Source organism: Canis aureus, chromosome 23, assembly GCF_053574225.1.
Source record: "Canis aureus isolate CA01 chromosome 23, VMU_Caureus_v.1.0, whole genome shotgun sequence".
NCBI lineage: Eukaryota > Metazoa > Chordata > Mammalia > Carnivora > Canidae > Canis > Canis aureus.
The window spans coordinates 35,716,142-35,734,236 of record NC_135633.1 but is presented as its reverse complement, the minus strand read 5'-3'; the positions used below and the strand labels follow the sequence as shown (position 1 = coordinate 35,734,236).

The following is an 18,095-nucleotide window of genomic DNA, read 5'->3' as shown; positions in this document are numbered from 1 at the left end:
ATCCGGGGTCTCCAGGATCACGCCCTGGGCTGAAGGCGGTGCTAAACCCCTGAGCCACCCGGGTTGCCCTTTTGTATTTATTTTAAGATTTATTTATTTTAGAGCAGGAGCAGGAGGGGTGGAGGGAGAAAATTACTCAAGCATACTTCACACTGAGCATGGAGCCTGATGCAGGGCTCAATCTTACAACCCTGAGATCACAACCTGAGCCAAAACCAGTACTCAGGCACTCAACCGATCTTACCACCCAGATGCCCCCTACTACATTTACTTTTAAGTGATTATTGATAGATATTTTTATTGCCATTTTGTTACTTGTTTCATGGTTGTTTTTGTAGTTTTTCTCTCACCCTTCTATTTCACAGTTCGCTGGCTTTCTTTAGTGATAAATTTGGATTCCTTTCTCTTCTTTATTCTCTGCACATCTATTACTGGTTTTTGATTTGAGTTTACCATTAGGTTGGTATATAACACCTTGTCCATACACCAGTCTATATGAAGTTTGTGGTTACTTAAGTTTGGACCCAATTTTTACTACCTACCCCCACACATATTAGGTACATGATGTTATATTTTACATCCTTTTATTTTGTGATTCCTTTGACTGACTTTTACTTATTTTTACTGCTTTTGTGTTTCTTGGTTTTTTCATACTCTCACGTATAGTCTTTTCGGTCCACTCATATAGTTCCCTTTTTTTTTTTTCCCATATAGTTTCCTTTATTAATTCTTGTAGGGCTAGTTAAGTGGTCATGAACTCCTTTAGTTTTTGTTTGTCCAAGAAACTCTGTATCTCTCCTATTCTGAATGATACCCTTGCTAGATAGAGTATTCGTAGATGCATATTTTTTTTCTTTCAGCACTTTGAATATCAGTCATGCCACTCTCTTCTGGCTTCAGTTTCTCCTGTAAAACCCACAGATAGCCTTATGGAGTTTCCCTTGTAACTGTCTTCTCTTGCTGTTTTTAAAATTCCTTCTTTATCACTACTTTTTGTCATTTTAATTACTGTGTGTTTTGTTGTGGACCTTCTAGTCTGTTTTTTTTTTTACCTCTCTCTCTCCGCCCGCAGCTCCCTTCCTATGGCAGGGGACCCATGGGATTCAGTTCCCTACAACCTCTGCCTTTTCTCCCCTCTTCTATGGGGCCTCTTCTCTACATTTACTTGTGGAGTTTGTTCTGCCAATCTTTGGGTCATTTTCTGGGTTATTTGCACTGATGTGAGTGTTTTATATTCGTGGGACAAGGAGAATTTAGGGTCCTCCTACTCTGACATATTCCCTGAAAGTCTTAGCTACTGACATTTTTAATAAAGTAATCTATTTTTGTTTAATATTTTGTTTATTTATTCATGAGAGACACACAGAGAGAGGCAGAGATATAGGCAGAGGGAGAAGCAAGCTCCTTGCAGGGAGCCCGATGTGGGACTCGATCCTAGACTGGGATCACGCCCTGAGCTGAAGTCAGACGCTCAACCTCTGAGCCCCAAGCGTCCCTAAAGTTATCTATTCTTAAATCAGATTTTTAAGTTTACTTAAAATCAGTGAATTAAAACTGGTTTGTGGAATTGTTATACTGGCAGGACTATTTAATCCTACACTCAAAATGTTAAATTTTGGTGTTTTTATTACTAGTATATGAAATTAAGATCATGGAGCCTAATCCAATTGCTGACCCCACCTCTAGCATAGACTAAGGCACAAAGATGTCAGGAAAGATGGCTTTGAGGCTTAGGGCCATTAGACATACAAAATTTGTACTTGATCACTTCAGAAACACTATTTTATGTCAAGTCTGCTCAATCCAAGAACTCAGTTATGTTCTCATTTCATGTAAAAACTGAATTATATTCATTTTCTTCACAATAGTTAAAAAGATAACACAATAGATTTGACTAGTTGATAGTGGATTATATTTTTCAAATAGTACTTGAAGATGGACACCTGTGCTGTTCTGTAGGCCTTTTTTTTTTAAGATTGTATTTATTCATGAGAGACACACACACACAGAGAGAAGCAGAGACACAGGCAGAGGGAGAAGCAGGCTCCATGCAGGAAGCCCGATGTGGGACTCAGTCCCAGGTCTCCAGGATCATGCCTTGGGCTGAAGGTAGGCACTAAACTGCTGAGCCACCTGGGCTGCTAAGCTTTTTGAGTTACAGACTATATTTAAAGGAAGAAAGGGAAATAAAAAGAGGCAGTTGGGGCCACAGTACAATTCCTTATTCTCAAGTTCAGATTTCATGAGAAATCTATAATTACATATTCAACTTCTTTCTATGTAGTCTTGGTAATAAAATAACATTTTTATTAAAGATTTGAATAACGTTATAGTTAATGTCTTAGAGCTCCTTTATAATGACATTTTGGAGGAGTTGTACTGATATCCCCTAGAAACTACTTCTGTATGATTTCTGAACTAGTTCTCATGAGTATTCCAAGCAAAACTGCGTAAAAGAAAATGAACCACCTCCCCAGAACATAGATGTGGGTTGTTAGGGAAGGCAGTAGAGTCAGGGATGTCTCTTGTACCAGTAAAAATACTTTTTTATATTATTATGGGATTTTTTTATTTGAGTATAGTTGAAATATAATGTTATATTAGGTGTACATGATAGTGATTCAACTTCTCTATGCTATGCTCCCCACAAGTGTAGCTAGTACCTACCATCTGTCACCACACAATGCTAATTAATACACATTCCCCTTCATCCATTTTGCCCATCCCATCCCCTCCCCCTTCCAGGATTTTGAGCACAAGGACCAAGAGAAAATTCCTGAGATGTTGTATGGTTCAACTTAGTAAACTTATTTAAGTAACAAAGGAGCAGGACCTGTGGGCACAAAGGGCTGCACTTTTTACTGTACAAAGCTGGTGGTTATATGCTTAGTACTTAAGGGAGAAGGGACAGAGAGGGAGTATTAGATCATAAATGTCTTTGAATTTCTACTCTTAAAACTACCTTTGTAAGACTTCTCTAGTGTTTATCATTCATTTGGTTTAATATTAACTATCAGTGAGTTATACAGGCAGTCATGAGACCTTTAAGGATGTATCAACCAGCACATAGTTGATCTTTATCAAAACTGCAGGTTATAGATCAGCCTTCAGGGCCAAAGATGAACATTTTTCTTCTTCTATTCCTCATCACCTCCCATCCCCTGCCCTCTGGTAACAACCAGTCATCTATATATTTATGAGTCTATTTCTGTTTACTTTGTTCCTTTCTAAATTTTCTAGATTCCCCATATGGTGTTTTGTTTCTCTGACTTATTCCACTAAGCACAATATCCTCTATGTCCATCCATGTTGTCACAAATGGTAAGATACCGTTTTTCTTACCACTTACATATTTCATATATATATATGTATACACACACAGATACATATATATATATATATATATATATATATATGTATGTATATATGTATATATACACACTACATCTTTATCCCATTCACATATCCCAAATGTCAATGGACATTTGATTTGCTTTCACGTCTTGGCTTTTGTAAAATAGTGCAGTAAACATAGGGGCATAGATCTAGTTAAATAATAAAAATTCAAGTAAGTAAATTTTAAAGATCTAATTGACTTTATTAAAGTTTATGAATTGAGCAGCATCCAATCAAACAAGTAGAGGGAGAGCTCCAAAGAGCTGTATAAAATGAAAGGTTTTTATATAGAAGGAGAGTAGGGCAAGAAAATTACTAGCAAAAGAAAAGGATTATTTCAGGCCGAGGCTGCTTTCCTTTAAAGGAAAAGCAAGGTGTCTTATACGGATTACCTCATCTTTTCTTAGGGGTTGAAGTGAGCCCACAGGCCTGACTCATTCATTGGCACTGATCCAAAAATTCCTCACCACTATTTCTGGGAGAGGTAGAAACTGCATTTGAATTAGGTATTAAGTCCCATTTTGGGAACTCAGTCCAATTGACACCATTTGGGGCCTGGGGTGTTCTTTGTTGTTGTTTGCTTCTTTAACAATTCCTCCATGTTGATCAGACTCTGAACTCAATTTAGAGAAGTGATCAGATTTTAGGGCATTGGCACCACTCTCAGCCACTGCTCTCAAGTTCCCACAGTTTTTGTTGCTCTTCTTTGTGAATCCATAGTTCATGACATTTTTATCTAACCTCTGTGATATTCACAGGTCATGTCTTCTATCTAGTTCACATTCTTTAAGGTGGTTATTTTTTGTTTGCTTGTATCATACATTTTCCAGTCTCAGATCATTTGCCAAGTGGTTAGCAACTGCAAACATACATTTTAAAGTTTTTGAGAGAATATAATACCCCAGGGAAATTATTATGTATACTATAAAAGGATAATTTCCAATATTTGGAGTGTACTTTAGAGCCATGGTCCCTAGACCCAAACCAATAAAAATCAAGTAGGTCAAAGAAAGAACCAGTGGAATGAGTCGCCTTTTTTTTTTTTTTTTTTTTTTTTTAATGAGTCACCTTTTTAAGCTAAGTAGCTTGTTCTTATGTAATTGAGTTTTAACTTCCCCAGAAGTGTTATATCCAGGCACTGAAGATGGTGTTGGCCACAGCATAGACACCTCCTTACTCAGCTAGAAGATAATCAATAGCTATTCTATTATCAAGGACAAGTTTGGCTACAGAGTTAAGGATCTTTGTTGGGCTCTATTGCTTTAGCAGATTGTATAATAATTTCTGAATTAAGGAGTTGTTCTTGATCATAGGCTCATTTACATTTATCCATAAACCGGGACTAGGGATCTGCCTAAAGGGGTAAATCCTGAATCACAAGGCATCCTTTTTTTTTTTTTTTTTTAAGATTTTATTTATTAGAGAATGAGGGAGGAGACAAGCAGAGGGAAAGAAACAAGCACACCCTGCAATGAGCATGGAGCCTGACACAAGGCCCAATCCCACAACCCCAAGATCATGACCCAAGCTGAAATCAAGTCAGATGCTCAACTAAACCAGCCACCCAGGTTCCCCAGTGGTAGATCCTTTTTAACTCAATAACGTAAATTCAAAGGAGTTGACCAATGAAATGTCATTTTGCTTGTGAAAAGTTAGGGGCACGCATGTTTTTCTTAGCCCAAAACAAAAGAGGTTACCACCCCTTAGCAACTGTATTAGGAGGTACATTATTTTTGCTGGCCAATACCAAAGAAAAGGAAAAAATGTCAGCTACTTCTCCTCCTTAGAAATTACATTTTGAGGTCTCTAGCATCTTTTAATTTTGCAGCATTGTAGTGGTTGGGAGTACTTGGTAAAGTTCCTTTCCACAGGCCTCAAAGGCTGTCTTCTGATGATATTCTAGGATAACCTGTCAGTAGGCTCTAGACCGTAACTGACATATTCCTTTGAATTAGGATCCAGAAGACTTCTCTAATCTGTTGATAACAGGCTTGACCATAAAACATTAGAGGGAGATTTACTATAGCTGGTCATAGCAGCATGAGACAATAGGAATCTGCAGAAGGTTGTATACTAATAAAATTCCAAGAAGCTTGTAAGTTTTGTGCTATAGCTCCTATGATCTGTCCCAACAATATGAGTGCTTTGATCATTGGAGGTAGTGGAAAGTACACCCCAAGTGAGAGACACATTTTTTTTTAAGAGTTTTGTTTTGTTTTTTACTGTGAGGGCATCAGCCTTGCAGCAGGGAAAGGCTTTTACCCATCCAGAAAACACACAATAACAAGGACACTGATAACCCATACTAAGTGGTGGGTGAATGAAATCTGGCTGCTGGTATTCAGAGGGTGCAGAAGGCAGTCTGAAGCCTCTGAGAGCAAACAAAAGCAATTTTTCCAGGCTTATGGACAAAACAGGTCAGACCTTGCTGGTAGTCTGTTTATATAGTTTTACATAAGTCTTCACACCAATGCTTACTGATAATTTGAGTCATCTTAAACGTACTGTGGTGAGTGAAAGTACACAAAAAACGGAAAATGGGGTTTTGTCAGGGAGCCAGGAGGAACCAAGCTGCTGTCTTGGGCTTCCCATACACCCATCTGTTTAATCAGTTTACAACCATTATTTGCCCATCTTAATTTTTCTTAATTCAGGAATACACCGTTACCATGTTATAAGGATGTTAGGATGGCAAAAGTCTGGCAGTTAGGTGCTATTTTTGCAGAAGCAGAATGGACTTTGTCCACGTGTGCCACAATTTTACAAATATAATGAAAGCTTAGTATTAAGTATTTGACAATGCTTTCCATGTAATTTGCATATCAAACCTAATTGGTTTAACAAATCTTTTGGAATGTGCCAGGTCAAAAAGACTTCATTTATTCATTCATTTTATATTTTATTTTTAAAGATTTTATTTATTCATAATAGAGAGAGAGAGAGGCAGAGACACAGGCAGAGGGAGAAGCAGGCTCCATGCTGGGAGCCCGACGCAGGACTCGATCCCGGGACTCCAGGATCGCGCCCTGGACCAAAGGCAGGCGCCAAACCGCTGAGCCACCCAGGGATCCCCAAAAAGACTTCATTTAAAGTCTGATTTGGAAAAGTTTCGAAAATACCAAGAACGATTTTTAAACATTATTTATTTTAGGGAATATGCATGTGCAAGCATGGAGGGAAGGGCCGAGGGAGAGGGAGAGAATCTTCAAGCAGACTCTGCTGAGCACAGAGCTGGACTTGGTGCTCAATTCCATAACCCTAAGATCGTGGCCTGAGCCAAAATCAGGAGTGGAATGCTTAACTGACTAAGCCAGTTAGGCACCCCAAAAATATCAAATAAGATTTTAAAGCACTTGCCTAAATAAAATAACATATTATTATGAAGCTTAATATTTAGAAGAGAAAGGAACTTTTACAGTCTTATCAAAAGCAGACCAAAAGTCCAAGAAAACTTTGTCCTTTTAATGGAAAACTAAATTCTAATTTTGCACTGGCTTACTTTTCATAGTAAGACTAATTTTTTAAATATACTTATTTTAATCTTAAACAGTTTGACCACAGATTAAAATTCCCTTTTCACAAAAAAAAAAAAAAATGTCTTCTTCACAAACCTTCTATAATTATTTTTTCTGCATTCCAATTCTGTCGTATATTTAGTAATAAACGATTTAGTATTGTCTTATTTGGAATTTTTTTTTCCAAAAGGTTAATTTTTATTTGAAACTTTGGATTTTATCATTGGCAACATACCATGTAAATTCCTTTTTTTTTTTTTCGTTTTATTGGAGTTCAATTTGCCAACATCTAGCATAACACCCAGTGCTCATCCCGCCAAGTGCCCCCCTCAGTGCCCATCACCCAGTCACCCCAACCTCTGGCCCACCTCCCTTTCCACTACCCCTTGTTCGTTTCCCAGAGTTAGGTGTCTCTCATGTTTTGTCACCCTCACTGATATTTTCACTCATTTTCTCTCCTTTCCCTTTATTCCCTTTCATTAATTTTTATATTCCCCAAATGAATGAGACCATATGATGTTTGTCCTTCTCTGATTGACTTATTTCACTCAGCATAATACCCTCCAGTTCTATCCACGTTGAAGCAAATGGGGGGTATTTGTTGTTTCTAATGGCTGAGTAATATTCCATTGTATACATAGACCACAGCTTCTTTATCCATTCATCTGTCGATGGACACCGAGGCTCCTTCCACAGTTTGTCCTTTGTGGACATTGTTGCTATAAACATTGGGGTACAGGTGTTCCGGCGTTTCACTGCCTCTGTATCTTTGGGGTAAATCCCCAGCAGTGCAATTGCTGGGTCGTAGGGCAGATCTATTTTTAACTCTTTGAGGAACCTCCACACAGTTTTCCAGAGTGGCTGCACCAGTTCACATTCCCACCAACAGTGTAAGAGGGTTCTCCTTTCTCCACATCCTCTCCAACATTTGTTGTTTCCTGTCTTGTTAATTTTCCCCATTCTCACTGGTGTGAGGTGGTATCTCACTGTGGTTTTGATTTGTATTTTTCCCTGATGGCCAGTGATGCGGAGCTTTTTCTCATGTGCTTGTTTCCCATGTCTGTGTCTTCTTTGGTGAAATTTCTGTTCATGTCTTTTGCCCATTTCATGATTGGTTTGTTTCTTTGCTATTGAGTTTAATAAGTTCTTTATAGATCTTGGATACTAGCCCTTTATTTGATATGTCATTTGCAAATATCTTCTCCCATTCTGTAGGTTGTCTTTTAGTTTTGTTGACTGTTTCTTTTGCTGTGCAGAAGCTTTTTATCTTAATTAAGTCCCAATAATTCATTTTTTGCTTTTGTTTCTCTTGCCTTCATGGATGTATCTTGCAAGAAGTTACTGTGGCCAAGTTCAAAAAGGGTGTTGCCTGTGTTCTCCCCTAGGATTTTGATGGATTCTTGTCTCACATTTAGATCTTTCATCCATTTTGAGTTTATCTTTGTGTATGATGTAAGAGAATGATCTAGTTTCATTCTTCTGCATGTGGCTGTCCAACTTTCCCAGCACCATTTATTGAAGAGACTCTTTTTTTCCAGTGGATAGTCTTTCCTGCTTTGTCGAATATTAGTTGACCATAAAGTTGACAGTCCGCTTCTGGATTCTCTATTTTGTTCCATTGATCTATGTGTCTGTTTTTGTGCCAGTACCACACTGTCTTGATGACCACAGCTTTGTAGTACAACCTGAAATCTGGCATTGTGATGCCCCCAGCTATGGGTCTTTTTTAATATTCCCCTGGCTATTCGGGGTCTTTTCTGATTCCACACAAATCTTAAGATGATTTGTTCCAACTCTCTGAAGAAAATCCATGGTATTTTGATAGGGATTGCATTAAATGTGCAAATTGCCTTGGGTAACATTGACATTTTCACAATATTAATTCTTCCAATCCATGAGCATGGAATAGTTTTCCATTTCTTTGAGTCGTCCTTAATTTCTTTCAGAAGTATTCTGTAGTTTTTAGGGTATAGATCCTTTACCTCTTTGGTTAGGTTTATTCCTAGGTATCTTATGCTTTTGGGTGCAATTGTAAATGGGATTGACTCCTCAGTTTCTCTTTCTTCAGTCTCATTGTTAGTGTACAGAAATGCCACTGATTTCTGGGCATTGATTTTGTATCCTGCCACACTGCCGAATTGCTGTATGAGTTCTAGCAATCTTGGGGTGGAGGCTTTTGGGTTTTCTATGTACAGTATCATGTCATCTGTGAAGAAGGAGAGTTTGACTACTTCTTTGCTAATTTGAATGCCTTTGATTTCTTTAGGTTGCCTGAATGCCGAGGCTAGGACTTCTAATACTATGTTGAATAGCAGTGGTGAGAGTGGACATCCCTTTTGTGTTCCTGATCTTAGGGGAAAGGCTCCCAGTGTTTCCCCATTGAGAATGATATTTGCTGTGGGCTTTTCGTAGATGGCTTTTAAGATGCTGAGGAATGTTCCCTCTATCCCTACACTCTTCAGAGTTTTGATCAGGAATGGATGCTGTATTTTGTCAAATGCTTTCTCTGCATCTATTGAGAGGATCCTATGGCTCTTGTTTTTTCTCTTGTTGATATGATCAATCACATTGATTGTTTACGAGTGTTGAACCAGCCTTGCATCCCGGGAATAAATCCCACTTGGTCATGGTGAATAATCTTCTTAATGTACTGTTGGATCCTCTTGGCTAGTATCTTGTTGAGAATTTTTGCATCTGTGTTCATCAGAGATATTGGTCTATAATTCTCCTTTTTGGTGGAGTCTTTGTCTGGTTTTGGAATTAAGGTGATGCTGGCCTCATAGAACGAGTTTGGAAGTACTCCATCCCTTTCTATCTTTCAGAACAGCTTTAGTAGAATAGGTATGATTTCTTCTTTAAACGTTTGATAAAATTCCCCTGAGAAGCCATCTGGCCCTGGACTTTTGTGTCTTGGGAGGTTTTTGATGACTGCTTCAATTTCCTCCCTGGTTATCAGCCTGTCCAGGTTTTCTATTTTCTTCCTGTTCCAGTTTTGGTAGTTTGTGGTTTTCTAGAAATGGGTCCGTTTCTTCTAGATTGCCTAATTTATTGGCATATAGCTGCTCGTAATATGTTTTTAAATCGTTTGTATTTCCTTAGTATTGGTGGTGATCTCTCCTTTCTCATTTGTGATTTTATTAATTTGAGTCTTTTCTCTCTTCTTTTTAATAAGGCTGGCTAATGGTTCATCTATCTTACTAATTCTTTCAAAGAACCAGCTCCTGGTTTTGTTGATCTGTTCCACAGTTCTTCTGGTCTCTATTTCATTGAGTTATGCTTGAATCTTTATTAACTCTCTTCTTCTGCTGGGTGAAGGTTTTATTTGCTGTTCCTTCTCCAGCTCCTTTAGGTGCAAGGATAGCTTTTGTATTTGAGTTTCCAGTTTTTGGATGGATGCTTGTATTGGGATGTATTTCCCCCTCAGGACTACTTTTGCTGTATCCCAAAGATTTTGAACTGTTGTATCTTCATTTTCATTAGTTTCCATGAATCTTTTTAATTCTTCTCTAATTTTCTGGTTGACCCTTTCATCATTTAGCAGGATGGTCTTTAACCTCCACGTGTTTGAAATCCTTCCAAACTTCTTGTGGTTTAGTTCTAGTTTCAAAGCATTATGGTCTGAAAATAAGCAGGGGACGATTCGAATCTTTTGATACCGGTTAAGACCTGATTTGTGACCCAGTATGTGGTCTCTTCTGGAGAAAGTTCCATGTGCACTTGAGAAGAATGTGTATTCAGTTGCGTTTGGATGGAAAGTTCTGTAAATATCTGTGAAATCCATCTGGTCCAGTGTATCATTTAAAGCTCTTGTTTCTTTGGAGATGCTGTGCTTAGAAAATCTATCAATTGTAGAAAGTGTCGTGTTCAGGTCTCCAAGTATAAGTATATTATTATCTAAGTATGTCTTAACTTTGGTTATTAATTGATTGCTATACTTGGCAGCTCCCGCATTCAGGGCATAAATATTCATAATTGTTAGGTCCTCTTGTTGGATAGATCCTTTAAGTATGATATAGTGTCCCTCTTCATCTCTCACTGCAGTCTTTGGGATTAACTTTATCTGATATGAGGATGGCTACCCCTGCTTTCTTTTGAGGACCATTTGAATGGTAAATGGTTCTCCAACCTTTCATTTTCAGGCAGTAGGTGTCCTTACATCTAATATGAGTCTTTTATAGGGGATCCCTGGGTGGCTCAGCGGTTTAGCACCTATCTTTGGCCCAGGGCGTGATCCTGGAGTCCCGGGATCGAGTCTCACGTCAGCATGGAGCCTGCTTCTCCCTCCTCCTGTGTCTCTGCCTCTCTCTCTCACTCTATGTCTATCATAAATAAATAAATAAATAAATAAATAAATAAATAAATAAATAAATCATTAAAAACAAAATAAAAAAAAAATAAAATGAGTCTCTTAGAGACAGCAAATAGACCAGTCTTGCTTTTTTACGCAGTCTGAAATCCTGCGTCTTTTGATGGGATCATTAAGCCCATTCACATTCAGAGTTACTATTGAAAGATATGAATTTAGTGTCATCATAGTACCTATGCAGTCCCTGTTTTAGTGGATTGCTTCCTTGGACGACTTCTTTCTTTTACAGAGTCCCCTTTAATAGTTCTTGCAGAGCTGGTTTGATGGTCACATATTCTTTCAGTTCCTGCCTATCTTGGAAGCTCTTTATTTATCTCTCCTTCTATTCTGAATGAGAGCCTTGCTGGATAAAGTATTCTTGGCTGCAGGTTCTTCTCCTTTAGGACCCTGACTATATCCTGCCAGCCCTTTCTGGCCTGCCAGGTCTCTGTGGAGAGGTCTGCTGTTAACCTAATACTTCTCCCCATAAAGGTTAGGGATCTCTTGTCTCTTGCTGCTTTAGGATCTTCTCTTTATCTTTGGAATTTGCAAGTTTCACTATTAAATGTCGGGGTGTTGAACGATTTTTATTGATTTTAGGGGGGGAATCTCTCTATCTCCTGGATCTGAATGCCTGTTTCCCTTCCCATGTTAGGGAAGTTCTCAGCTATGATTTGTTCAAATACACTTTCTGGTCCTCTGTCCCTTTCGGTGCCCTCTGGAGCCCCAATTAAACGTAGATTTTTCCTTCTGAGGCTGTCATTTATTTCCCTTAACCTTTCCTCATTGTCTCTTTTTTCCTCAGCTTCCTTCCTTGCCACCAACTTGTGTCTGTGTCACCCATTTTTATACCTCATTAACCCTCGTCGTTAGGACCTCCAGTTTGGATTGCATCTCATTTAATTGATTTTTAATTTCGGCCTGATTAGATCTAAATTCTACAGTCATGAAGTCTCTTGACTCCTTTATGCTTTTTTCTGGAGCCACCAGTAGCTTTATAACTGTGCTTCTGAATTGGCTTTCTGACAGTGAATTGTAATCCAAATTCTGTAACTCTGGAAGAGAGTACTGTTTCTGATTCATTCTTTTGTGGTAAGTTTTCCTTCTCGTCATTTTGCTCAGTGCAGAGTGGCTAAAAACAAGTTGTAACGGAAAAAGGAGAAAAAGAGGAAAAAGGGGGGGAACAAATAAAAAACAAGGAGGGGTATCCTCTGATTCTATATACTGTAAGTCCCTAGACTTCCCCTGGAACTTTCCAACGCTGCTTGGTCAAGAACTTGCTCTTCCCTCGTCCTTCCAGCTGGTCTTCTGGGGGAGGGGCCTGCTGGGCTGATTCTTAGGTGTGTGCACTTGGGGAGTTGCCCCGCCCCCTGCCAGGTGCACGGCTCAGTGGGAGCTGTTTATCCTGTGAGGCCCCTGCTCCCTGGCGGCCTTGCTCAGTCCCAGACACAAGGTGATATCAGGAGGAACAACAACAGTGGTAGCGGCCAGGTCTCCAGCCCTGGAGTCAGCTCCAGCAGTAACTACGGCAGCTCCCAGTTTGCAGGGGCCTGGATGCTCCTGGGGCAGGAGGCGCGGACCTGCACAGCTCAGGGCTGCCTAGCGACAGGAGTGTCCTTGCTGCCCTGTGTCCTCCCGGCCTCCGCCTGAACCAGTGGGAGCACCAGATCTTGGGCTGTGTCCCCCGGCGCCTGTCCCAAGTGGAGCACCAGATCTTGGGCTGTGTCCCCCGGCGCCTTGGGCTCCGGGGGCCTTCACTGCTGGAATTGCGCTCTTGGGGCACGCAGTCGCCTCCGTGCAGAGCCGCCACCTGAGCCGCCCCTGAGCTGCTGCCGGGACTGCGCAGCCCCCTCTGGGTGGAGCTGCCGCCTATGCCGCCCCCCATCTGCTCCTGGGGCCCCGCCGGGCATGTGCTCCACCCCTTTAGGGAGCTCGGCCCACGGTGTGTGGCACGCTCTCCCCCGGGGCGCACTTCCTCTGTTAGTGACCCTGGGAGCCTGAGGGCATCATTGCCCCTCCTGGGATCCTGCCCGAGTTCCCTGTCAGCGCCTTTCCATTCGGGAAGATTGGTAAAGTCCCTGCTTCTCCAGGACTGGGCTTTCCTGTCCTGGAGGCTCTCACCGCCTGGCCTTAGCCTGGCTCCTTGCGGGGGCCCCTCCCCCTTGGATTATTTATTTTTTTCTGTCTTCCTACCTTGATAGAAGCGCTAACTCTTCTCACTGTAGCTTTCCAGCTTTTTCTCTTTAAATCTCAGGCGGAGTTCGTAGGTTTTCAGGATGATTTGAAAGTTATCTAGGTAAGTTGGTGGGGACAGGTGACTTGGGGAGCCTACTCTTCTGCCATCTTGCCCCGCCTCTTATTTGGAAATTATCTATGTATTTAAACCTTTTATTTACTTGTTCTTAACAATTATATTTAAATTACTTACAGAAACTTTGTTAAATGTTAGAAAAAGTCAGCCATTATCCAAGGTATTGTTTTTTGGTGTGACATTTTCTTAGAGGTGGCAAACACAGCCTTTAAACACTCGACTGTCCACCAATTTTTGTGGCTTATTGGCCTCCAAGATACCTATTAGCTGTAGCCTTTATCTATGTAAAACAAGACAAATGTGCACCTGAACATATTGCAAGTACTGTGAGCTGACCACAAGGCCCTGTGTGCATCATCAGCAATTCCTTAGAACCTTGCTGGAGTTTTCTGCATGGAGAATTGTGGTCTGAAAGCCTTGGCTCCTAGAAGACCCTTCTGCCGGCTTAACTGGGCTCCAGGCATAACCATCTGCCATTTCAAGCTCACCTGCCATGTAAAGGAAAGCCAATTAGGTCAGGAGCTCAACTGAAAAACAACAAAAACCAAAGAGAGAGTAGAGCTCAGAAATGAGGAAATTACCCACAGCCCTCAGAAACAGCAAGAAAGACTGTGAACTCAGAGGGTTTGTGGGTACCACGTCTGTGTTTCTTCTTCTCTTTAAATGCTGCCAAAAGTTTGCTTCAGTTTCCCACACTGCCGCCAAATGGCTAAATAACAAAAATTCAACCCAGTAATTTTTTTTTTTTTTTTTAAGTAGTCTCTGTGCCTGGTGTGAGGCTTGAACTCATGACCCCGAGATCTGGAGTCGCATGTTCTACTACCTGAGCCAGCCGGGCATCCCTTAACGAAGTAAATTTTAAAGATCTACTTGGTCTTATTAAATGATTCATAAATTGGATATCTCATTTGGCAAATACAGTGTGGCTCTGAGGAGTTGTACAAAATAGGTTTTTATAAGAGGGTGGGGCAAGAAAGTTATTAGCAAAAAAAAAAAAAAAAAAAAGATTGTCCCTTAGGGTAAAAGCAAAGGATCTTATGCAGATAATCTCATTTTTTCTTTGATAGAGTGGGCCCATGTGGCAGACTCTTTGGCACTGATCCAAAAATTCCCTACTGACCAGTTAAGACTGTATTTCTGGAGCAGGTTGAAACTGCTGTGAGATTAGATATTAAGCCCCAGAAAAATTTAACTGACACCATTTGGGGCCTTTGATTTTAACAGTCTTACTGATTTATAGTTTTTATTGTTTATTGTTTCTTCAGATAAATACCCAGTAGTGGAATTACTGGATCATATGGTATTTCTATTTTTCATTTTTTTGAGGAACCTCTATACTATATTGCACAGTGGCTGCACCACTTTAAATTGGCACCAGCAGTGCATGAGGGTTCCCTTTTCTCCATATCCTTGCCAACACTTGTTCTTTCTTGTCTTTTAGATACTAGCCATTCTGATTGGTGTCAGGTGATCTCATTGTGGTTTTGATTTGCATTTCCCTGGTGATTAGTGATGTTGAACATCTTTTCATGGGTTTCTTGGCGATCTGTATATCTTTGGAAAAATACCTATTCTGATCTTCTGCCCATTTTTGATTGGATTTTTTTGGTGTTGAATTTTGTTCTTTGTGTATTTAGGATATTAAATCCTTATTATATATATCATTTGTGGCATGTGTTTTCTCATACTGTGTTGCCTTTTTGTTTTGTTGATGGTTTCCTTTGTGTGCAGAAGATTATTTTACAGTAGTTCCAATATTGTTTGTTTCCTTTGCCTTAGGAGACATATCCATAAGTATGTTGCTAAGGCTGATGACAAAGAAATAACTGCCCATGTTTTCATCTAGTTTTATGGTTTTATTTAGGTCTTTAATCCATTTTAAATTTATTTTTGTGTATGATAAGAAAGTGGTCCAGTTTCATTCTTTTGCACTCAGTTGTCTAGTTTTCCTAGCACCATTTATTGAAAAGATTATCTTTTCTTCCATTTTATATTCTTGCCCTTATTTGCTGTAGAATGGGTTTTTTTTTTTTTTTTTTTGGTGGAGTTTTAGAGCTTAGGGTTTTCTATGTATAGTTTTAGGATTTTGTATGTATAGTTTCAAGTAATCTGCAGATAGTGACATTTATACTTCTTCCTCACCAATTTCTGACTTGTATTTCTTTTTGTTGTCTGATAGGCTAGGACTTCCAGTACTGTGGACTAGGACTTCCAGTACTGTATTGAATGAAACTGGTGAGAGCGGACCTTTTCATCTTGTTCCTGATCTTAGAGGAAAAGCTTTCTATTATTCACCATTAAGTCTGACATTAGCTGTGGGGTTGTCGTACGTGGCTTTTTTATGTTGAGGTATGTTCCCCCTGCACCCACTTTGTTGAGAGTTTTTATCATGAACAGATGCTGTTTTTTTGTCAAATGCTTTTCTTTACATCTGTTAAGATGATCATATGGTTTTTATCTTTCCTCTTGTTAATGTGATATACCACATTGATTGGTTTGTGAATACTGAACCATCCCTGCATCCCAGGAGTAAATCAGACATGATCATGGTAAATGATACTCTTAATGGATTGTTGAATTCAGCTTGTCAGTATTTTTTAAGAATTCTGCATCTGCGCTTATCAGAAATACAAGAAATTGTTGAGAAAAACAACAAGAAAACAACAAGAAAATTGTTGTTTTCTTTTCTTTGTAATGTCTTTGGTTTTGATAACAGGGTAATGCTGGCCACATAGAATGGATTTGGAAGTTTTCTGTCCTCTTACTTTTTGGAATATTTTGAGGAGAACAAGTATTGACTCTTAGAATTCACCTGTGAATCTAACTGGCCCTGGACTTTGCTGGGAGTTTTTTGATTATCAGTTCGATTTCATTCCTAGTAATTAAGTCTGTTCAGATTTTCTATTTCTTACTCAGTTTTGAAAGTTTGTATATTTCTAGGAATATATATCTTTATTCTAGGTTGTCCCCTTTGCTGGCATATAATTTTATAGTATTCTGTTCTAATCTTTTGTATTTCTGTGATGTCGATTGTTATTTCCCCACTTTTGTTTTTGATTTTGTGTCCTTCCTCTTTTTTTTCTTAATGAGTCTGGCTAAAAATATATCACTTTTGTTATCTTTTCAAAGAACCAGGGCTTGGTTTTATTATTCTTTTTCTTTTGGTTTTTTAGTGTCATTTATTTGTACTTTCATCTTTATTAGTTTCTTCCTTCTACCCCTTTGGGTTTATTCTGCCCTTTTTTTCGTTCCTTGAGATATAGAGTTAGGTTATTTGAAATTTTTCTTGTTTCTTGAGGTAGGCTTGTTTCACTATGCAACTCCTCCTTATAACTGCCTTCACTGTGTCCCAAAGATTTTGAACCATTGTGTTTCATTTTCATTTGTCTCCATGAATTTTTTTATTTCCTCTTTGATTTCATTGACCCATTGGTTGTTTCATAGCATGTTGTTAACCTCCATGTGTTTGTTTCTTCCACTTTTATTCTTGCATTTTATTTCTAGTTTTATACTGTTGTGGTTGGAAAAGATTACTTGGTATGATTTCAGTCTTACTAAATTTAGTAAGAGTTGTTTTGTGGCCTAACATGTGATCTGTTCTAGAGAATGTAATGTGCTCCCTTGAAAACAATGTATAATCTATTTTTTGGAGGTGGAATGTTCTATACATATCTTTTAAGTCTATTTGGTTTAATATGTTGTTTGAAAGACCACTGTTCTCTTATTTTTATACTGTATAATCTACCCATTGCTGTAAGAGGGGTATTAAAGTCTCCCAGGATTGTATTACTGTCAGTCTCTTCCTTTATCTATTAACATTTGCTTTATTATTAGTGTTGCAGTGTCAGGTGCACAGATATTTATAATTGTTATATCCTCATGTTGGATTGATCCCTTTATTATCATTTAATGCCCCTTTTTGTCTCTTGTTACAGTCTTTGTTTTAAAGTCAGTTTTTATTGACTTAATTATTGCTACCCAGGCTTGCTTTTTCTTACCCCCACCATGTCAGTTTGCATAGTGTATCCTTTTCCATCCCTTCACTTTCAGTCTGTATGTTTCTTTAGTACTGAGATAAGACTCTGGTAAACTGCACATAGATGAGTCCTTTTTTTTTTTTTTTTTTTAAAGACTTTATTCATGAGAGCTACACAGAGGCAGAAACATAGGCAGAGGGAGAAGGAGGCTTCCTGTATGGAGCCTGATGCTGGAACTCAATCCCAGGCCCCAGGATTGCCACCTGAGCCGAAGGCAGATGTTCAACCACTGAGCCACCCAGGTGCCCTGTGATGGGTCTTTTTTTTTTTTTTTTTTTTTTATTTATGATAGTCACAGAGAGAGAGAGAGAGAGGCAGAGACACAGGCAGAGGGAGAAGCAGGCTCCATGCACCGGGAGCCTGATGTGGGATTCGATCCCGGGTCTCCAGGATCGCGTCCTGGGCCAAAGGCAGGCGCCAAACCGCTGCGCCACCCAGGGATCCCGGGTCTTTTTTTTTTAAATCTAGTCTGTCATCCTATATCTTTTGAT

The 18,095-nt window shown here is 39.3% G+C and overlaps 1 protein-coding gene across 5 annotated transcripts in view; it reads left to right on the top strand.

Annotated features, from left to right (window-relative positions):
* The window catches only part of CCDC90B (coiled-coil domain containing 90B), a 52,072-nt gene that overhangs the window by 9,041 nt on the left and 24,936 nt on the right, over positions 1–18,095 (top strand). Inside the window, exon 2 of one of the 5 annotated variants that reach the window (XM_077867250.1) lies at positions 15,747–15,916. The exons of the other annotated variants lie outside the window; for them this stretch is intronic. The gene's annotated coding sequence lies outside the window, so the exon portion shown is untranslated. The remainder of the gene's footprint in view (positions 1–15,746; positions 15,917–18,095) is intronic. 5 annotated transcript variants of the gene reach the window in all.